Below are 20,193 nucleotides of genomic sequence, written 5' to 3' on the forward strand. Positions count from 1 at the left end.
GTCATTCACACAGGCATCAGACTTGGTTTATGTTGCTAGTGGTGAGAGTTCAGCCTCCAGATCCACCCACAGGGATCTTATGCAGGGGAAATGCTTGTCATCAGCAGAGATATTAGAAATTATTTGTGCTCTAGCCAGCATCTTGGCCATGAGAACTTTACTGTAGTGACATGTCCATCTGTTTTGCAGTGAGGGCTGCCTGTGTTCCCATTATGTCTTTGTTTGTGAAGACAGGAGCTGCAGCCACCAGCTAGGGGATACCCTTCCTTACTTACCACTGCCTTTTGATGCTACACGTGACCTCTACCACACTATGCCAAAGCGACAGAAACACCAAGACAGGATCTACCATCCCACCAACTCACCCAAACTAGGCACTGCTCATCGTCCACTACCTTCCCATTATTCATCTGAGCCAGTAATCAAACCTTTGCCACCTGTTTAGTAGTTAGGACTTTATCCCATCTATGCGACCAGGAGGCTAAAACTTGTGAAATTGTTAATCAACTAAATATTTACAACTTTCTTTTAGAATGACTGTTAAGATGTGTGAGAGGCCATACAGCTATAAATACCCTTTACTCCCATAAAATAAATGCATTAACATACATACTCTCTTAGATGTCTTTTATACTTGAGCAGTTATTGAGGATATTGTGAACCATTAGTAGCAATTAGTTTGTTTTATGCCTGGTTATGATTCTGCAGTTCTTGCTTTTGAAGTATTTTGTGCTGATTTAATAGTCAATGGGACATAGGGTAATATCTTTTTCAACAATCTTTGATAACATCCTATATAGATGATTATACAACGACCCCCCATTAATATTCCAAAACGTGCACGCTGATTGGTCAGCGTGCACGTTGTAAATCAGACTTATACTAATGGAAAAAGGTCCGGTCACCCAGACTTTTTCCATTAGTATAAGTCTTTTTTTACAGCAACGGTGAACGCAAGATCTCCATTGCTTTTTAGACAAAGTCTCGCTATGTTAAAGGAGTTTAACATAGCGAGACAGCTTTAAAAAAAGTAACGGAGATCTTCCTTTCTCCGTTGATTTTTTTAAAGCTGTCTCGCTATGTTAAACTCCTTTAACATAGTGAGACACTTTGTAAAAAGCAATGGAGATCTTGCTTTCTCCGTTGCTTCCACCCACTGATGTACTGCGTAAGCATACAAATGCGCAGTACATCAGAACTGCCGCAGAATACTAGACAACTATGGAAGGGCAGCATGGAGGCATTCTACAATGCCATTATTTAAGAAAAGGAAGTATTTTTTTTCTTAAATAATGTCATTGTATAATAGCAATAACCCACTTCTGGGTGTGTAATGCTGGATTTACCCACGGTTGTCTTTGTATGGCAACTCGGGCTTCGCCCTCGTGACCAAACCACACCAACTGTGGGTAAATCCAGCATTACCCACACCCAGGCATGGGTTATTGTTTAAGTAACAGACAACAGATGTTAGTATTGTTCTTCCTAAGTTTTCCTTTAGTTGAATAAATTGCGCAAACTCCTTTTGTTTTAGATTACATGAAGGTGTTATTTCTGTTGTGGAAAATGTAGCAATGGCAAAACCAAATCAAGTAAATAAGTTAATTAATTAAAAAGGAAAACGTAATAGTAGTAACCTTGTTAGTAGTTAATTTGTTAAAGCTGTAAAACACAGTCAGTGTGTGGCAAAGTTTCTGTCTTAAACATCATGATTTGAGCAATCCCTCTCTTTCTTTTCCTGTCTTGGATCTTGATGTCTCATTTGAAGCTATTTTCTTTGCTTCAGAATTGGGAAATGTGCACTTTCAACTTTCAAAACAATCTGACCAGATTTTAGCAGAGCAAGTATTTAAAAATACTTGCAAGGTATGTATTTTACATTTTTAAAGGCCATGTGCCTGTGGAAGCAAGAAGTTAAGACACAGTATTGATAAGGATGATGATGATGATGATAATAACGATAATAATAACAGTAATGAAATAAAAATAAAAATGCCCAGCATGATAATGTGGCAGTTGAAAAGATGATGGAGACAGCACCTGTGGAGATGATCCTTTATTTTCCAGATCATGATAAGAAAATCGTGCTGCCCAGAGTTTAGCAGAAATTAAAATGTAAATGTTTTGGCTGCAGAGCTGTGTCAGTAAGGCATAGTTAAGTGAAGAAGAAAAAAAAAAAAAAAAAAAAACGGCCAATTTACTCAGATGAGCACTTAGTCAAGCTAGGTCTTTCCAGCCTACTGAGCCTTCCAAGCCCATTCTAGACTTTATCACACAGTGAACTTAAAACATACCAGCCAAGAAAACAAAGATAGATGATTATAAATTAAATGCATCTCCAGTACCATGAACAAGGTGTACTTTCCAAACAGCAAGTTATCTCTTAATTGGAATATGTGGGTATGTGAATCAAGTGGCTATAGCCCTGCTGATGCCCCGGCAATAATAAAAATGCCTTCTGATACACATATTTGTCTCGGTGAACTTTGGAATAGGAGAGTTGCAGGGGTTGGCAGGAGAATGGGGCAGCTTTAGAGTGCAGGGCCTAGAGATGTTAATGGACTGAATAGTCTGGTATGAAAGGGCAGCACACTTGAAAGGATATGGTAACTGGAGACCTGCAGATATAGCGTAAGGTGGCAAAACTTGAGAGAAAGGCAATAGGCAAGACAGCATGGGCAGAGGTTGTCAGAGGTGTACAACCAAATGGGAAAGCATAGATTAAAGTGAAGGGAAAAAGTGGGAGATGTTGCTATGAAAGGGAGGACAAGGAGAAGGAAGCCACTATTAAAGGAGAGCTGCAAAGAGTAATGGTGAAGGTGGTGAGGAGAAGAGAGCCAGAGGACCCACCATTGCAAAGTGAACACAAGGGAAGTAGGCAGGTAGAGACAGTCAGCTAGATGGAAGAGGTAGAGAGCAAAAAGGACAGATCAGCAGAGATGTCTTGTAGATAGAACAAACAAAGGTTAGGGAAGGGGTTACTTTCACCATGTGAATAGAGGCAAACCAGCAAAGAGCATGAGGTAGACTGAAAATGGTGAAAGTGGAGGTGTATATATTTGAGGTAGTAGAGATAATGGCACGGAGCAAGAAACAAAGGAGAATACAGCCAGTAGGGAAAGAAAATAAGGTTTTGCTGATTGAAATCTCTATTAAAAAAGTGATCAGGAGTTTAGGCAGGCAAGAAGGAGTGACCATATTTCACTGAAACCAGTTTCAGGGATTAGATTGAGTAAAATGTGGGGAAGGTGACAAAAGCGATTCCTGTTCTGGTACACATAGGCAACATTTATCTGTCAAAGGAGACAACTGACACAGCAGCAAACAATGCAAGAGGGTTGCAGGGAAACATCAGGAGAGGAGGATTGAGTTAGCTTTTTCAGAAGTGTTGCCTGTACGTAAGCCAGCACTCAGAAGAAAGAAGGGAGTAAGGAGTATAAAGATTGGGTTGGCTGCAGCTGTAGACAAGGGAAAAGGCTTAGGAGTTGTAGAAGATTCGGGAGAAACCTGGCAAAAAGTTCAGCTATATGTAAGGAACATGATTTTTTTTTTTTGCCCAGAGGTGGCAGCCAAACATAGTACTGGGTTTGAAAGGTATATTTCAATGATCATACCTTTAAACTGAGGTGGAAGAGTTAGGGAGAATGATGGAAGCAGAAGAGGGACATAAGTGTTTAGGTAGTAGACAGAAGATAAAAAAAGGTGTACAACATAGTAGAGAAACAAACAAGGGTGGCTCAGACCATGGCTGGGTAGTGCTACTCTGCAGTACATCAGTCTAGAAAGGAAGCAAGGGAGCTAGTAGCAGATATGAAGGAACATAGGGGTGGACATTATTAGTATTGCAAAAGCATGGCCCAGTGACAAGACCAGGGTGAGACATGGTGGTGAATGGGGATTCCCCTATGTTTGGATGAGTCACAAGAATTTGAGCTACACTCTTGAATACTCAATTCCAAAAAATGTAAATTGGAAGATATTAAAGAAAAAAAAAAAAAGAAAGAAACGAAAAGCATTTTATTGCAGGGGCAACCACCCACATTCCACTATGATGGGCTTAGCACACCACACCCCTAAATTATATTTGCCAAGTACACAAATGCTGTGCACCAATAAAAAGGGGAAAACACTGAAAATGCCCCTCCAGCTTACACAGTTAAACACACTGTAGTTAGAGAAACCGAGAAATTCAAAATTCATCATAAAGACTGGTGATAAATTCAAAATTCATCATAAAGACTGGTGATTGCACATGCCTCAGTGAAGTGTAGAAATGCTGTTGCCTGAATAGAGACTGTCCAACAATAACAGGGAAGGGAGAGATGGAGTGAAGTAGCAGTCTGCATAAAGGATGTTATTAGATGTGTGGTCAGAGGTGAAAACACCAAAACAGGAATTGCATGAAGGTACATAGGTTGTTACTAGGCTAAAAACCACCTGGGCTCTACAATCCTAGCCATGCATCCCAAGCCATATGGGTCCTGAGTATCATGGGCATCTATATAGTAGGGCATATTAGTAGGGAGGTAACTAAAGATTTGTAAAGGAGGTTGTTAGGATAAAACTTTTCTTATTAAAGGCAAGTGTCCATAAGTGACACGGGAGCCAAACAGAGGTAAATTTACAATTTCCCTTCTAATTGTCAAGGTTTCATTTGTCAGGGATGAATTCTGTTTTACATGGTTAGGGAGCTGCCTATGCCATAGTGCATGGATCCTTTGGAACACTTATCCGTTTCTCTGTCATGTTCTGTTTATGTCACAAGTGAAGTTCAGATCCCTGGATCTAGTGTTTTTGGTGCTGTTTGTCTTGTGCATGTGTAACAGTCAGGGCTGGGTCCGAGGAAGCCCTGTAAGCCAGGCAAAGATCCCCTCACAGCAGCCTGTTGGAAACTGAATACAGAGACAGAGCCTTTAAGTAATCCGTGTAGGACAGGGTATTTGTGCCCTGAATTCTCCTGGTGAGTAACCTTTGTGGGCATTCCAGCTGTTGCAAGTGTCTGGATAGATAAGTGCCAAAGGGGGCTTTGTATTCGGTGGTAGATCTGATAAGGTCTGAGTAGAATGGTGTTGTAACTTGCATGGACATGGATGCCATACCCTTACCTATAACATGGGTAACATAGAATCATTTTATTACTATCTTAGCTACATGTTGGTAAAAGGCCAATTTGCTGAATACATACGTTCCTAGGTCCCTTACTACTGGGTTGACTTTTAGGGGTGTTTTATCGATGGAGAAATTAACTTTGTTTGACAGTTTCCTAAAGGGCATTATAATGCATTTTTAGCACTGAGTTTTAGGTCATGGCTTCGGCTGCTGTCATTTGTCTGTGTTAAACTCTCTTGCAAGATATTAGTGTCCTGGGGGAATAATGTATAATAGCTCTCAATTTTGCAGTCATCCGCAAATTTGGTAAGCCAGAGGCCTTAAACATTAATACTGACTTCCAAGAAGTAGATGCCATACAGGAGCGGGCCCAGCACAGAGCCCTTGGTACTCCTCTGGTGGCCAGTCTCTTGATGGAGGTGTTCTCACTGATCTTGACTTCTTGGGTCTTGTCTATGAGCCAGATGGCAATTCAGTGAGCTATATAAGCATATTAGCTCAGAGAACTTGTCAACACCGCCTGGGTAGGGTATTTTATCAACTGCTTTGATTAGGGCATGATCTGCTGTTTTACCCTTGTCCATTGCCTTGGTGACCCTCTCAAAGAACTCTACCAGGCATGACCTTCCCGTTAACAAAGCCAAGTTGGAATGGGTTCAGTGTCTGTAGGTTGCCAGTGTCCTTGTTTATCATTACTATGATAATTCATTCCATGGCTTTGCATATTAGGCTTGTTAGACTAATGGGTCTAATAACCTCCAGATGAGAGTAGTGAGATATTTTACTGCTTGTCTGTTTAAGTACACGTTGTTATTACTGAGAACACAATTTAAATGCAATGATGTCATTGCATTAATTAGCTCTGAGGATGTCCATTTTAAATAGACAAAGGACAAAAGTGCTAAACCCATACAAAAATCATTATTTTTAATTTGTTTTATTTTTTGGAATAAAAAGTTAAAAAATTACATTTTTGACTCTAGTTTTCCTTGTGAGGATTCATCCTGTGCATTTTTTTTTGTTGTGACAGACTACTGGGTCTATAGATCCCTGGGTCAGTTGATAATCTACACTTGTGGAGAGTGGAAACGTGCCTTAAGTAGTCCTGATAGGTCATGTTGTAGGCTGTTTGGGAGGCAACCAGGGATGTTGTTGTGACCCATGGATGGAGTGTTCTTGGCTTTAGTGAGTGTTCCCAGCACAGGTCCCTGCTAATAGTTGGGGGTAGTATCTTGAAGAGGATTTTACCTAGGGGAACTGGGGAGGAGTGGGGGTTGAAGCTGAGCTGAATTTATCAGATTTGCTATGTCACCTGATTTACTGAAAGTGGTACTGCTCACCACCAGTTCAGCACACTTCTGTGTGTTAACCTTTAGGGTTCCAAATATAGCTGACAAAGGCCTTGTGATTGTCCTTAGGCTGCGAGACTATCCTGAACTCATAGATGGCTTTGTTAGACTTAATTAGATCTCTTAGTTTCTTGCTCAGTTGTACAAGACAGCAGTTGTCATTAAGAGATTAGCTCTTCCTGATCTTGACCACGGGTTTTCTTCTTTTATTATATACCCTGTTTAGGCGAGGATTCCACCAGTGGGGTTTGTTTTTACCATTTGTTTTGGGTTTACTTCTGGTAGGAACATCAGCTTCTGTGCAGCCATTCACGTTTGACCAGGGACTCTGTGATTAATTCTGTATAGGTAGTAATGGTGTCAGGGTTAGGGGGAACCTTGAATTTTGACAAACTGTCAGGTAACATGATGTAGTTTACCTTAAAATAGTTCCTAACAGTTACTGGTTTAGTTGGCTTTTCCAGGTTGCTTTTTACTGCAAAGGAGACAACTTTGTGATCCAACTTCACTAGTGAGGACATGACATGGGGGTGGGAGTGATGGTGAGTGCCAGATCCAGTATGTTTGATCATGAGGTTGGAGCATGCACTGTCTGTTCCAGGGTGTTTGTGTTAATTAAGTCCAGGCAGCTTTGTGCCTGTGAGTTTGAGGCAGTATAAGTTTCCCAGCCTATAAAGAGAGAGTTAAAGTAATCCATAAATAAGGTGATCTGTTGTCATTTTCATTCATTCCTCAATGAATGAGTCTCACATCCAACCCTGGATCCGGCTCAGATGCATTTTTTTCATAAACTTGGATCCAACTCTCTACCTCCTCCCTTTACTCATAAGGCCCTTGACCCCTGTATTATCTCAGATCTCATTTGCCACTCTTATTGGTACAGACGTGGATCTTGCTGTCTCATGCTCTGGGCTTAGCTTATTTGCCTTTTTTGCAAGTAAAAAAGCAGATTTTTTTTTTCATTTTTCTCTAGTCACCATATCCTCCCTTCAATTGTATTCTGTCCATTAGGTGCTTTTCTTCTTACCCGTTACTATTTAGTATTTCTCGTTACCATTGCTCATAATTCTTTCCTCTTCCCCTTTGCTAGAAACTTTTTTACATGCCTTTAAGGTAGTTATTTAATACCATTGCTGGTAGTTTTCTTCTTTTTATTTTTTTCTACACTAGTTGAAAAAAAAAGAAAAGACTGTTCCCTTTTTCTTATCCCTTTCTTTTATTTTGTTTTAAGATGGCTGAAAAGCTGACACAATTCAAAAAGTGCACTTCCTGTGGGCATAAGATAACCAACTCTGATACCCACAGAGAGTGTGTGTATTGCTTAGGAGCAGCCCATCTTGAAACCCCTTGATAAATCTGTGCAGGTTCCAACTCTCAGGCCCTAAGTGATTGACACAGTAAATTAGTTCTGAAGGGTTTGCTGCCTGCTTCTGCTTCTTTCTCTTCAACTTCTTTCTCAGTGGCTCAAACCCACACCAATAAGTCTAAATTGGCTTTGGAGTCCAGGGAGCATAGAAAATAGTCTCCTGTCCAGTCTCCTAAAACTGCTCCTGCGTCTGAGCTGCCTTCCAAATAGCATAAGCATTCAGATCTGACCTCTTCGGATCCGACATTTGCGACAGTCAAGTCTTCTCAGCCTTGAAGGCCCCGTTTCTCTTCGGAGCCTATTTCCCCTAGGCTGCTGTCTCCATTCTTACAGGAGGAACAAAAAAGATTGTCCTGTCCTCCTAACACTTCATCTTCTATCAGGTTCTTCCGAAGCGTCTATGAAGCAAATGTGGAGAGAATGATAAGGTAGTTCCTCAGAGCTCAGATCCAGATGGGGGTTTTACTATCGCTGTCTCCCATTGGATTTGTGAGCCTTCAACCTCTATCCCATTCATTGTCTCTCCTTTTCTGATCCATCCAACGGTTTTGGAGCCCTTGGATCCAAGAGTCCTGAGATTCTAAGAGTCAGATCCGAAGACAGCTACATGTTTGACTCCAACTCATTCAGTGCTTATTCTCCCTAGTGCAGGATGAGTCTCAGAGCCGAAGCATCAGTGTCGGATCCAGGGGAATGCCTTAGACTCTGTGGCTTTCAGAGCTGTCATTTCCCCTTGGAACTTTGAAGTTAGACAGCTCAAGTCCAACTCTTCCCTCACGGCAGAAGCTGAGACAGGGTCAAAGCTTGGCAGCACTTGGAGTTTAAGCGCTAGTGAGGCTGGCAACAGCTTCTCCCAGTCCTTCCGCTTTCATGGTGGTGGAGAGGACTTTATATCACCCTTGAGTACATTGTGTTTTTGCATCTTTGGATCCTACCTCCATGCCTCCTTCAGATTTGACTTCTGAGCCTCATCTACCTATTTCTCAGGGACAGCTTGACTGTATGAGCTTCCAGGCAGTTTCTGCAGAGGAACTTCCTCATCTTCCGATACCTCTCCAGCTCACCTGGAAGAGACTGTGTAAAAGTAGACACATATATTCCCCTCTTGCATCGTTAACCGAAGACACCAACTTTGATGAAGGGGAGGGGTCCCCAAGATCTCCACCAAAAGACATGTCCTTTGGAGACATTCTAGAGATCCTTAGCCAGGAAGGTGGTTGGTCTCCCAACCCTCCTTCCCAGGAGGAGTTGGTGTTCCTAGGTGATTTCAAGACTGACCCATTTACATAATGGAAGGAGTTGGATATCATTGGACCAATTGCCTGTTGCCCAGACAAATTTTTTGCTCCACCCAAGGAGAGGGCTTATTTGAGTAAGGGAGTTCCTGTAGACGTCAAAGGAGCTAGCTGAAGAAAGCTCTTCTTGTTCATCTTCCTAATAGAGAGGCCGGGCAATGAACAGGTTTGGAAAGAACATTTACACCTCGGTGACCTTTGCTCTACAGTCGTTTAACTACTTGGCACATTTTACCAGATTGAGGAGAGACTTGATTAAGGAACTCTGTAAGTCTATTCTTGGGTCCATGTCGGTGGAGGATCTTAAACTTTTTTTCTGCAGCTGACCACCCTTCAATCAGTTTTCAGTTCATCTATGAGATTAATCTCTCATGCAGAAGGTTCCTCACGGGCAGTGGGTAGCCATCAGGAGACATGCCTGGATGTGTTTGTGTGACTTTGTAGAGCCTTTTAAGTCTTCTTTCATCAATACTCCCTTTGATAGATCTTCTTTATATGGCTCCACAGTAAAAGAAACACTTTCCCTTAGTGAGCAAGATGGAAAGACCTTGTCTGCCATGGGAATCCTTTTTTCTACCCCACAGAGGTCCTTCTCTACGAATCAGCACAGAGGTTTCTTTACCTAGACAACTGGCTCCTCACCGCACCAACCAGGCATCTCCTGAAAAGGCCAGAAGCTACTTACTTCAGTTATGTCAGTTTCTATGGATTACAGTCAGTTATACCAAGTCCCATCTTCAGACAGTTTTAGTCTTGAAGTTTATAGGAGCTCGCTTGACATAGTCAGTTGGCCTTTCTTCCACCAAACAGAGTACAGTCCTTAAGACTGCATGTTAGAGAGATACGTTCACACCCTTCTTCTCCAGCAAAACTGGTTCTTCAGACCTTAGGATCAATGGCTGTGGCTATTACCTTACTACCAACTGCTCATTTCCACATGCGTGTTTTTCAGTGGACTTCAGCGGTTCAATGGTCAGTTTTTCAACAGCCTTTGACCCATTCTATGAAACTGTCATGTTTGCAGGGACTCCCTGCTTTAATGGATTCAGTCTGACAAAATTTGTCAGGGTCATTCCTTTGTTTTCCCACACCCAGTAGCCACAGTGACCTCAAATGATGCTTCCTAGTTGGGGTGGGGGGTGTTTCTTGGGACAGACTGTTCAAGACACGTGGTCCCCAGAAAAGATCAATTTATATATCAGTTTCCTAGATATGAGGGTGGCCCTCCTAGCATTGCGAGCTTTTCAGAACTCTCTTCCTCTAAGGACAATTGCTATCCTAATGGACAACATGTCGGTGGTTTGGTACATCAACAAATGGGGGGGGCCTGGTCCAGTCCCCTTTATCAAGAACCAGTGATAATGTGGCGATGGGCAATCTCCTCCAACTGCTTTCTTCTGGCAATGTATATACTGGGAAAATCCAGTGTGCTAGCTGACAAACTCAGCATGCCTATTTTGATGCCTCATGAGTGGTCCCTGTATCAAGCAGTGGCGGAGTGAATCTTCCACTGATGGGGTCAACCTTGCTGTGCTCTCTTTGCCTTTCCCCTCATCAGCAAGTGCAGTAGGTTCTTTCCCCTAATCCTCCCTCAGGGGGAGTCACTGAGAGATGCTGTGGTCCATGTTTGGCCTTCAGGTCTCCTTTATGTTTATACCCCCTTACCTCCAATCCCCAAATTTCTTCAGAAATCACTCTGGTTGAAAAGCAAGATTATCCTCATTGCCCCCTTTTGGCTTCATCAAGTGTGGTTCCCCTTTCTTTGATCTCATCTCCTATGTCCTCCTTGGACACTTGGCTCCCTCTGCAGATCTCATCACTCATCCCACAGGGATGGCTCACCCAGACCTTCAAAGACTGAAGTTGACCACATGTTTTCTCCAATTCCAATGATGTTTAGCCAGTTTTCCCAGTTGACCAGATTTTGATATCATCCCAAAAAGCCTCCACTAGGAAAGTATATAATAGTAAATGGAAGAAATTTTCTTATTGGGCTCATCAGAGAGAATTGGATCCTTTTGCTGCACTTATCTCTGCTATTTTAAAGTTTCTTGCATCCGTTTTTCAAGAAGGAGCTAGTTTTTCCATCAAAGTTCAACTAGCAGCTGTCTCTAGTTATCACGCTGGAAATAACGCTTTCCCTCTAGCTTCTTCCAAGTTACACAAAGTCTTCCTTAAAGCTACCTTTTTGCTTAGACCTCAGACTAAAAGACCCAACTCCATTATGGGACTTTACACTTTTGTTGCAGAGTTTGACTCGGTCTTCTTTTGAGCCCTCAGTCAAGTCTGATCTCAAGTTTTGTTCTTGGAAGACAAGTCTTTCTGGTGGCTATCAGTTCAGCTAGGTGAGTTTCTGATCTCCAAACACTCTCCGCAAAATCAGCTTACTTGATCTGCCACAAAGATAGAGTCACTTAATGTACTAATCCATCTTTTTTGCCCAAAGTAGCCTCTGAGTCAAACATCAAACAAGTGCTCAATTTACCTGTTTTCTTTCTAAATTTTTCTAATAAAGGTGAATACATGCTTGACCTTTAGATGTGCATAGACAGCTTCGTTTTTATCTTCATAGAATGAAGTTCTTTAGAAAAACTGATCAGTTGTTCATCTGCTTTGCCCCGAATAGATTGGGAAAACCAGTCTCTAAAGTTACTTTATCTAAAGGGTTAACAGATTGCTTTTCATTTGTTTATTCTCAATGAAGTTTGCCTTGAATGAGACCTCCAAACGCTCACTCCCCATAGATCCATGACTTCTTCATCTGTTTCTGGGCCAGAGTTTCTACTGATGATATTTATACTGCAGCCACTTGGTCCAGTGCTCATACCTTCATTGCTCATTACAAAGTGGATCTCATTTCCAGAAGCAAAGCTGCCTTTGGTTCTGCAGTACTCCGGAACACCTTTCCATGAGGGCCACCCAAGGTTATCATAGCTGGGGACTCTGTCCCCACTCGTTGATGAATGAATGAAAATGACAACATCAGATATAAAAGTTAAGTACTCACCATAACTATGTCGTTCATTTTCATTCTTCCTCAACTCCCCCACCTCCTTCCACCTCTCCTTTTGTTTTGGGAGTGATCTGATAGAAATATTGGAACCACTGTTCCTGTTTGAGCCCCTATTCTCTCCTTATCTTTTATGTGGACTATAACCTATTTTTCAGACTGAGCAGCAAACTTGATCTGAGATGATACAGGGGTCTGGGACATTGTGGGTAAAGGGAGGAGCTTGAGATTCGGATCCAGGAGTCTGAAAGAAATGTAGCTGAGCCGGATCTAGGGTCGGATTCGAGAGCCATTCATTGAAGAAGAATATAAATGAACAGTACAGATCCATAGTTATGGTGAGTACATAGCTTTTAATCTGATGTTGTCAGTCTTCATTCTTGATGAACGGGACTTGATTCCGATCCTCGGAACCGGTTCGGCTGTTAATACAGCTCATGACGGACAAAAAACTCTCGAGCTAAGACTCTACCTGTAGTGCCCTTCTCTCCATTACCTCAGATCTCGTTTGTCACTCTGATAGCAAGACGCATCAGCATATACTCTCCAGCTAAGTTCAAAATGCATTAATCTTCTTTAAAAACTTTCTGTTCCTTTTAAACCCTTAGTTATTATTTTCCTCTCATTGATATTTCTTGACTGATTCTGCTTCTCTACACTTATTACCTTTGCAGGATCCTCATTACTATGGTTGGTAACCTTCCCCTCTCCCTCTTTACCTTTTTAGGTAACCTTGTTATTTTACCATTGTTGGTATTCCTCTTCTTTCCTACCAATCTTGGTATTTCTCTCTACCATCACTGGTAGAATTTCCAGCTATCCTGGAGTGTGTGTGTGTGTGTGTGTGTGTGTGTGTGTGTGTGTGTGTGTGTGTGTGTGTGTGTGTGTGTGTCAGCCTTTGGCGACTTTTCCTTTACTTACAAAATGGGAAAAAAACAGAAGGCCACTTCAGGTTTCAAACAGTGCCAAGACTGTGGGTGAAAGATGCCTAATTCAGACAGCCATCTTTCATGTATTTGGATACAGACTGTTCTATTTCCAAGGCTTTCAGTACCAGAGCCTTGGTAGAAAAACAAATCAAATTAATCTTAAAAGAAATGTTAAAATCTTCTTTTGAAGAAGCTTTGCCTAAGCCAGATCCTACCACCTCTAAATCTGACCACACTATAAAGAGAAGTAATTCGGTGCTGAGCTCTTCTTCAGCACTGGAGACTTAAGAGACACAAATCTTTGGTTCTATCAGTCTTCTTGGAACTGAAGACTAAGGTTCCATAATTGCTGGAAGGAGAATATACAACACTACTGCTGTTGTCACTGCACCAAGAGCTTCGGCGCCGACGTCGGCACCGGCTTCTTTAATTTCCCAGTCAGTACCATCTTCACCATCTGCACCATTGGAGACTCTACCTATCCCGTCAGTGCCAAAATCTGAACCATTACTTGTTCCCAGGGAAAGGTATTCCCCTTCCATAGGCCCCTTCATGGGTCAACTTCAAACTCCTTTTTTGGAAAGGCCAGAATCTTCCTCGGGGATGTCTGTTCAATCTTTCAGGAGTCTTTCTGAGGTAGATGTGGTGAGATTGGTGTATCAACTTTTGGCTGCCAGGGGTCTTCCTGCCCCTTCTCAGACCTGTCTCTCCCCTAAGGAGTTTTTTTTTTTTCTCGTAGGACTCCTCCGGATTTTCTCCTCTGACCTCCTCAGGCGGCTTAGAGCCCGCCACTTTGATTTCCCCGGTTCCAACTGTCCTGGTGCCGACAGGCACACCTCTTTTGGCTCCAGGGACTGCTCTGATCTCTTAGGTTCCCTCACAACCAGTAGATTCTCAGGGCCATAGCTCAACTGTCAGTTCAGAGGATTTCGGATCACTTCCTGTTTTTTATTCGGAGCCGATCTTGGCTCTCAGAGCCCTGACAGTTGCGGGTTCTTCCCCGGCTCCTGCTTCAGACAGCGGTCTTTCAGAGTGGGGTTTGACCTCTGTTTTGAGGTTGTCTTTCTCATTTCCAGTATCCCATCCCTCTTCAGGGGGGCCTACCTTCCAAGTCAAGGAGAGGGCGTTAGCCTCTGCGGCTTCTCATCTGGCCCCTTCTTTATTGGGCTGTCATACATCTAGACCTTCTGGCCCAGAGCTGTTACCATCTTCCATGTCAGGGCAGCGAGCATGGAAGCTGCAAGTTACTTATGTACAGGGCCCCTCTTCTTCAGAGTCTTCCTGAGAGATTCCCACTGAGGAGCCACCCTGAAAGAAGACGTGCAAGAGGAAGCACTTAGCTTCACTGGAAGAATCTGTCACAGAAGACACGGACTTCGATGAAGGGGAGGGTTCCCCTTTGTCACCCATTGAAGATGTTTCCAAAGGGAGACATCCTGGAGATCCTAAAACAGAGGGATGATTGGAAGCCCAAAGACCCTTCCTCTGAGGGATCCATGTATTTGCAAGCCTTTGGTGCTCGCCCATCTACTTCCTGGATGACTCTGCCCACTGACAACCTCATTAAATTGGTCGTGCAGCGGGTATGGAAGGCCCCTGATTCTATAGAGCTGATTCCCTGGAAACCAGATAAAATCTTATCAGCCCCTGAAGATCACCAGTGCTGGCAAAAGGGTTAGCAGTAGATGCCATGGTGGAAGCAGTCGGGGGAAGATTTTCACAGCACCCGCCAGCCTGGCAACTAATAACTTCAGATTCTTGAGTGAAGAAAGTCATTATCAGAGGTTATCATATCCCCTTTGTTCTTTATCTAACATCACAATGAAGAGTTCCTGATGTACCACCCAGTCAGAGGGACCAAGCAGCCTTGGAATTTCAAATGTTGCTAGAAAAAGTAGTCATCCAAGAAGTCCCACCAGACCAGACAGGATCCAGGTTTTACTCAAGGTTCTTTTTAATACCAAAAAAGACAGGGGATTGGAGACCAGTATTGCATATCAACCTTTCGAACAAGTTTGTTCAGCAAACAAAATTCCAGATGGTCATGGTTCAGTCTGTACTTCCCTTTTTAGAGGAAAATGATTGGATGTGCTCTATAAACCTTCAAGATGCATACTACCACATAAAAATGGACAGATGCTCATAGGTTCATAGGTTCATACTAGGCTATCTGCCCTAAGGCATTTATAAGCCTAGCCCAAATTTTTGTGGCTTACGCCACCCCTTATATGAAAAAATACTGTGCCCATTAGTTTGTTGTGCCTCTGTCCAGCAGTGACACAGAGATGATTCCCGGGATAAAAATACGATCTCCCATCCACAGGTCAAGATTTCTCTTGAACAGAGCCAGCGAGGTGCTCTGCCTCACATGGATCGGGATTTTATTCCACAGCATAGGGAGTCTCTGAGTGATAAATCTATCCCTCCAGCACGTCCTATTTATATCCGTGCTAAGGTTTAAGTCGCTTGCTCTAGTGGTTTTGGTGGATTTGGATTTTTTGAGGTGGAGCATGTCCATTAATTCCGGGTTGGACATGGCCTTGTATGTCAGGCACGTCACCTCTGAGCAGATGGTATGCAACTGAATAGAGCTGGAGTTTCTTCAATCTGGCAGCATATGACAGATTTTGGAGTCCCTTTATCCTTTTGGTGAGGAACTTTTGGGGTCTCTCCAATTGCTGCAGATGTCGGGTGAGATACATCCCGAATGGGGCATTGTACTCGATCATTGGTCTGATAAGCGAAGAGTACAGGGGAACAATGACCTCACTAGATCTGGATGTGAATCCCTTCATGATCAGGTGGGCAATGTAGAAGGTCTTTCTAACCACTTTAGCAACGTGAGTGTCAAAGAAAGGCCACTGTCAACCTGGGTCCCCAGGTCCCTGATAACCTCTTCTGTGCTTAGTGAATTGCCACCTATATGGTAGCTTGGGGTTACCTTGTTTTTCCCGAAGGTTATGACTATACATTTTTTGGCGTTTAACTTCAGGCCATGGCTCTGGCACCAGCTATCTGTTTCCGTGAGTCCCTTCTGAAGGATATCCGTGTCCGATGCACTTTCCACTATGGCGCCCAGTTTGCAATCGTCTGCAAACTTTGTCAGCCAAAGTCCTCCCATGTTGGCCTGTACTTCTGAGAAGTAGATGCCGAACAATAGGGGGCCAAGGACCGATCCCTGTGGGACACCACTTGTGACCGACTTGGAGTCTGACATAGCGCCAGCAACTCTAACCCTGTGGGTTCTGTCCTTAAGCCAGTTTGCAACCCATCTTGTGACATATGGGTTTACATTTAAGCTGGTAAGTTTTTCTACAATACCGAGTGGGGTATTGTGTCGAAGGCCTTTGCAAGGTCAAGGTAGGCTGTATGGACTGCCTTTCCTCATCAATGGCCTTGGTGACTGTTTCCAAGAAGTCGACCAAGTTCAAAAGGCATGATCTGCCCTTGACGAAGCCAAACTGGGTCAGGTCCAATGTCTGCAAGTCCCCTATATCTTTGTTTATGAGCTCCATTATGATCCTCTCCATAGCTTTGCAGACTAGACTTGTTAAGCTTATGGGGGTAATTACCAGGGTCCGTAGAGGCACCGCCTTTGTGGAGTGGGACCACAGTTGCCGTACGCCACTCCTTGGGCATGTATCCTGTGGTAAGGCTGAGATTAAACAGCTGCCTTATGTGCGGGTTTAATTCCTCATTTAGCTCGTGTAGCACACAGCCGGGGACACCATCCGGTCCCATTGATGCTGTGTTTTTAGCTTTAGAGAGAGCAGCTTTCACCTGCGCATTTGAGATGTCTGGGAGGCTACACTCTGCTGGGATAGTTATCTCTCCTTTAGGGGGGGAGAGGGGGGTGAAGTTTGCACTGAATCTGTCTGCCAGTATGTTGGCAATGTCTGTGGGTTCAGTGATTTTTGTATCCTTTTGGACTAATTCTGAGCATATCTGGGAGTTTCCACCCAGGTTCCTAACATAGCTGAAAAAGGCCTTATGATTGTCCTTTGAATCCATGGCAATTTTTCTCTCAAAATTGGCCTTAGTTGATTTTATGAGTGCTCGTATTTTTTACTAATAATGATCAGGGTGACTTCCCTTTTATGGATTTTGTTCTATCATGTAATAGCTTTCTCCTCTTATTGTAAAGTTTGTTAATGGCTGGGGTCCACCAGACTGGACGTTTGCCCTTTGTGGAAAGAGTCTTGGTTTTATTTGGGATTGCCTGATCCATGCAGTCCTGGAGGTGTTCATAGAAGGCATTTGTAAGGGCTTCCACAGCTTGGGTTGTGGTTTCCACTGGCTCAGGGGCCTTGAAGGATACCACACCAGTCTTGAGTAGTGTGAAGTTTGCTTTAGAGAAGTTCTTCACTGTGGTCTTTTTTGTTTGGGGTGGGGGCGGGATGTGGATTTCCAGTGAGATTAGTTTATGATCAGATCTCACCAATGAGGGATATACTTCGTGTGGAGCATTTTGTCCCCATGTTTGTGATAATGAGATCTAGTATATTTTCTCCTCTCGTGGGAACAGTGACTAGCTGTTCCATGGCATTTGAATTTATGAACTCCAGGAACCGTTGGGCTAGAAAGTTAGGGCTTGAGTAATGTTCCCAGTCTGTATTCGGGTAGTTGAAGTCACCCAATATGATGGTGTTTGGAGATACATTTATACCCTCCAGTGTCTTCAGGAAGGCTGTGTGGGGTTCCTGAGTTTGAGAGGGTGGCCTGTAGCATGCTACAATTTGTAGAGCAGTTTTGCCTATGGTTAGTTGCACCTGGATGGTTTCCGAAGCTTTGTGCGTTGCCACCAACCTGGAGGTGTGGGTATCCTTTATGAATATGGATACACCCCCTCCTTTTGTGGTGTGGTCCGGGTTTTGGGGCCAGAACGCATGATATGAGGTAAAACCTAATAGTGCCGGGGTGCTCTCAGGAGCCTTGAACCAGGTTTCAGTTACAGCACAGACATCGATGTTCTCCATACTGAGAAGGGCCTCGAGTGCGTGCATTTTGAGATTTAGACTTCTGGCATTGAGCAGCATTACCCACAGTTTCTTCCCATTTTTGTTTTCTAGGGTTAGCTCCAGAAGATATCTCTGCTTTCACCAAGAAGACAGTCATTCCCAGTTCACAGTGCTGCTGTATGGTCTCACTACAGCCCCCAGCATGTTCACCAAATGCATGGCGGTAGTCACGGCTCACTTGAGACTACATGGATTCCCGGTGTTTCTGTACTTAGAAGACTGGCTCTTCACTGCCCCCACCAGATGACTACTGCTTCAAGTCACAAATTTCATCCTGAACGTTTTCAACTCTTTGGGCATCATAATTAACAGAGAAAAATCCCAGCTGACTCCGACACAAGACCTGGAGTTTATAGGAGCTCACCTCAATAGAATTTTTTGTGTAGCTTCTCTCCCTCTTCACAGACTACAGAAGATAAGGTCTCAAGTATGATCCATCATATCCAAAGACAAAGTCACCACTCATCTTGTCCTTCAAACTTTAGGGTCTATGGCAGCAACCATTATCTTAGTGGGCTACTTCATTGGCTCTTAACTGCACAATGGACCATCCTAACACATCCAATGACCTATCCCATTTTAATAAGAAGTCGCTGCAAGAAGGATCTATCATGCACGATGCAGTCAAAAGAAATTCTTCTGGGCCATCTCTTTATCCCTTCCCAGTCCAAGGTCATAGTGACCATGGACGCCTTCCAGATTGGGTGAGGGGGGCATTATCTGGGAAGGACAGTCCATGGCACTTGGTCTCCACACAAAGCCAATTTGCACATCGATGTCCTAGAATTGAGGGCAGTGCTCTTAGCGTTTCAGGCCTTTCAATCTGCCCTCCCAATGAGGACAGTTGCAGTTCAGTCCGACAACATGCCAATGGTTTGGGACATCAGCAAACAGGGTAGAACCAAATCTTGCCCCCTGTACCGGGAAGCTCTCAGGATATGGCAATGGGCAGTATCTTCCAACTGCTTTCTAGTTGCAGTGCATATCCTGGGGACTTCAACGTGATAGTGGACAAAACTGAGCAGTTGCATTCTCTTGCCTCATGAGTGGTCTCTCAATCCCAAGGTGGTGATGGAAATTTTTCGTTGATGGGTCCACCCTTACTACGACCTCTTTGCTTCACCAATGAACAACAAATGCAGCAGCTATTTTGCCCTAATCCTCCCTCGGGGGGGGGAGTCCCCAAGAGATGCTCTACTTCTTGATTGGTCCTCAGGAATTCTCTACCTCTTTCCCCTCATTACCCTGTTCTTGAAGAAAGCCCAAAGGTTGATAATCAAAGTGATCCTCACTGCATCTTCTTGGTCCCGACAATTCTGGTTCCCCTTTCTCTGGCCTCACCTGATTCACTGTGCATGGATTCTGGACCCAGTTCCAGACCTACTGTCTCGCCTGCAGGGACTGGTGCACACCAACCTTTGCAGCCTCAGGCTGACAGCTTGGTCCCTCCAATTCCATTACTTGCCAGGCAGAGTAATATAGCTTCCTCGGTATAAAAAATTATTCTGGCTTCTCATAAACCATCCACCAGGAAATTTTATCTTGGCACATAGAAGAGATTTTCAATTTGGGCTGGTACAAATAACTTAGACCCTTTTTCATCACCTGTTGAGAAAGTTTTATAATTTTTAGCTTCCCTTTTTGATCAGGGAGCTTCTGCTTCCACCATCAAAGTTCAGTTAGCGGCCATTTCTAATTTCCACAATAGCTACGATGATCATTCTTTAATTTCACATGGCTTATGCAAAGTTTTTCTTAACGGTGCCTTGTGTATAAAGCGTCCATTCAAGAACCCTATACTGCCATGGGATCTGACTTTGGATGTTCATTGTGTTTCACTGTTGCAGTCATTACACTTGGGTTATCCTGCTGGCAGGCTACCCGCAATCGGCCTGAATTCCAAAGTCCTGGTCCGGCGTCGGTTGCTGTGGCCTCTTCCCTGACATCAGTGCGCCAGGGGTATATAAGATGCAGCCAACGCCATTTTCTTCAGTCTTTCTTGCCGCGCGGTGCCCGAAGCAAAAGCAATTCGCAAGTGCCGGTCGGCCGACTCCTGAGATTTTCGAATTCGAATTTCAGATCTGAAGTCTTCATTAAAGCTAAGTACCCCGTTGGGG

The 20,193-nt window shown here is 43.6% G+C and overlaps 1 protein-coding gene across 1 annotated transcript in view; it reads left to right on the forward strand.

Annotated features, from left to right (window-relative positions):
• Positions 1-20,193, forward strand: part of FNBP1 (formin binding protein 1) — a 2,646,599-nt gene that overhangs the window by 1,287,126 nt on the left and 1,339,280 nt on the right. The gene's annotated exons all lie outside the window — the stretch shown is intronic.

This window comes from Protopterus annectens, chromosome 16.part0 (assembly GCF_019279795.1).
Source record: "Protopterus annectens isolate FY-2018-M chromosome 16.part0, PAN1.0, whole genome shotgun sequence".
NCBI classification, from domain to species: Eukaryota; Metazoa; Chordata; order Ceratodontiformes; family Protopteridae; genus Protopterus; species Protopterus annectens.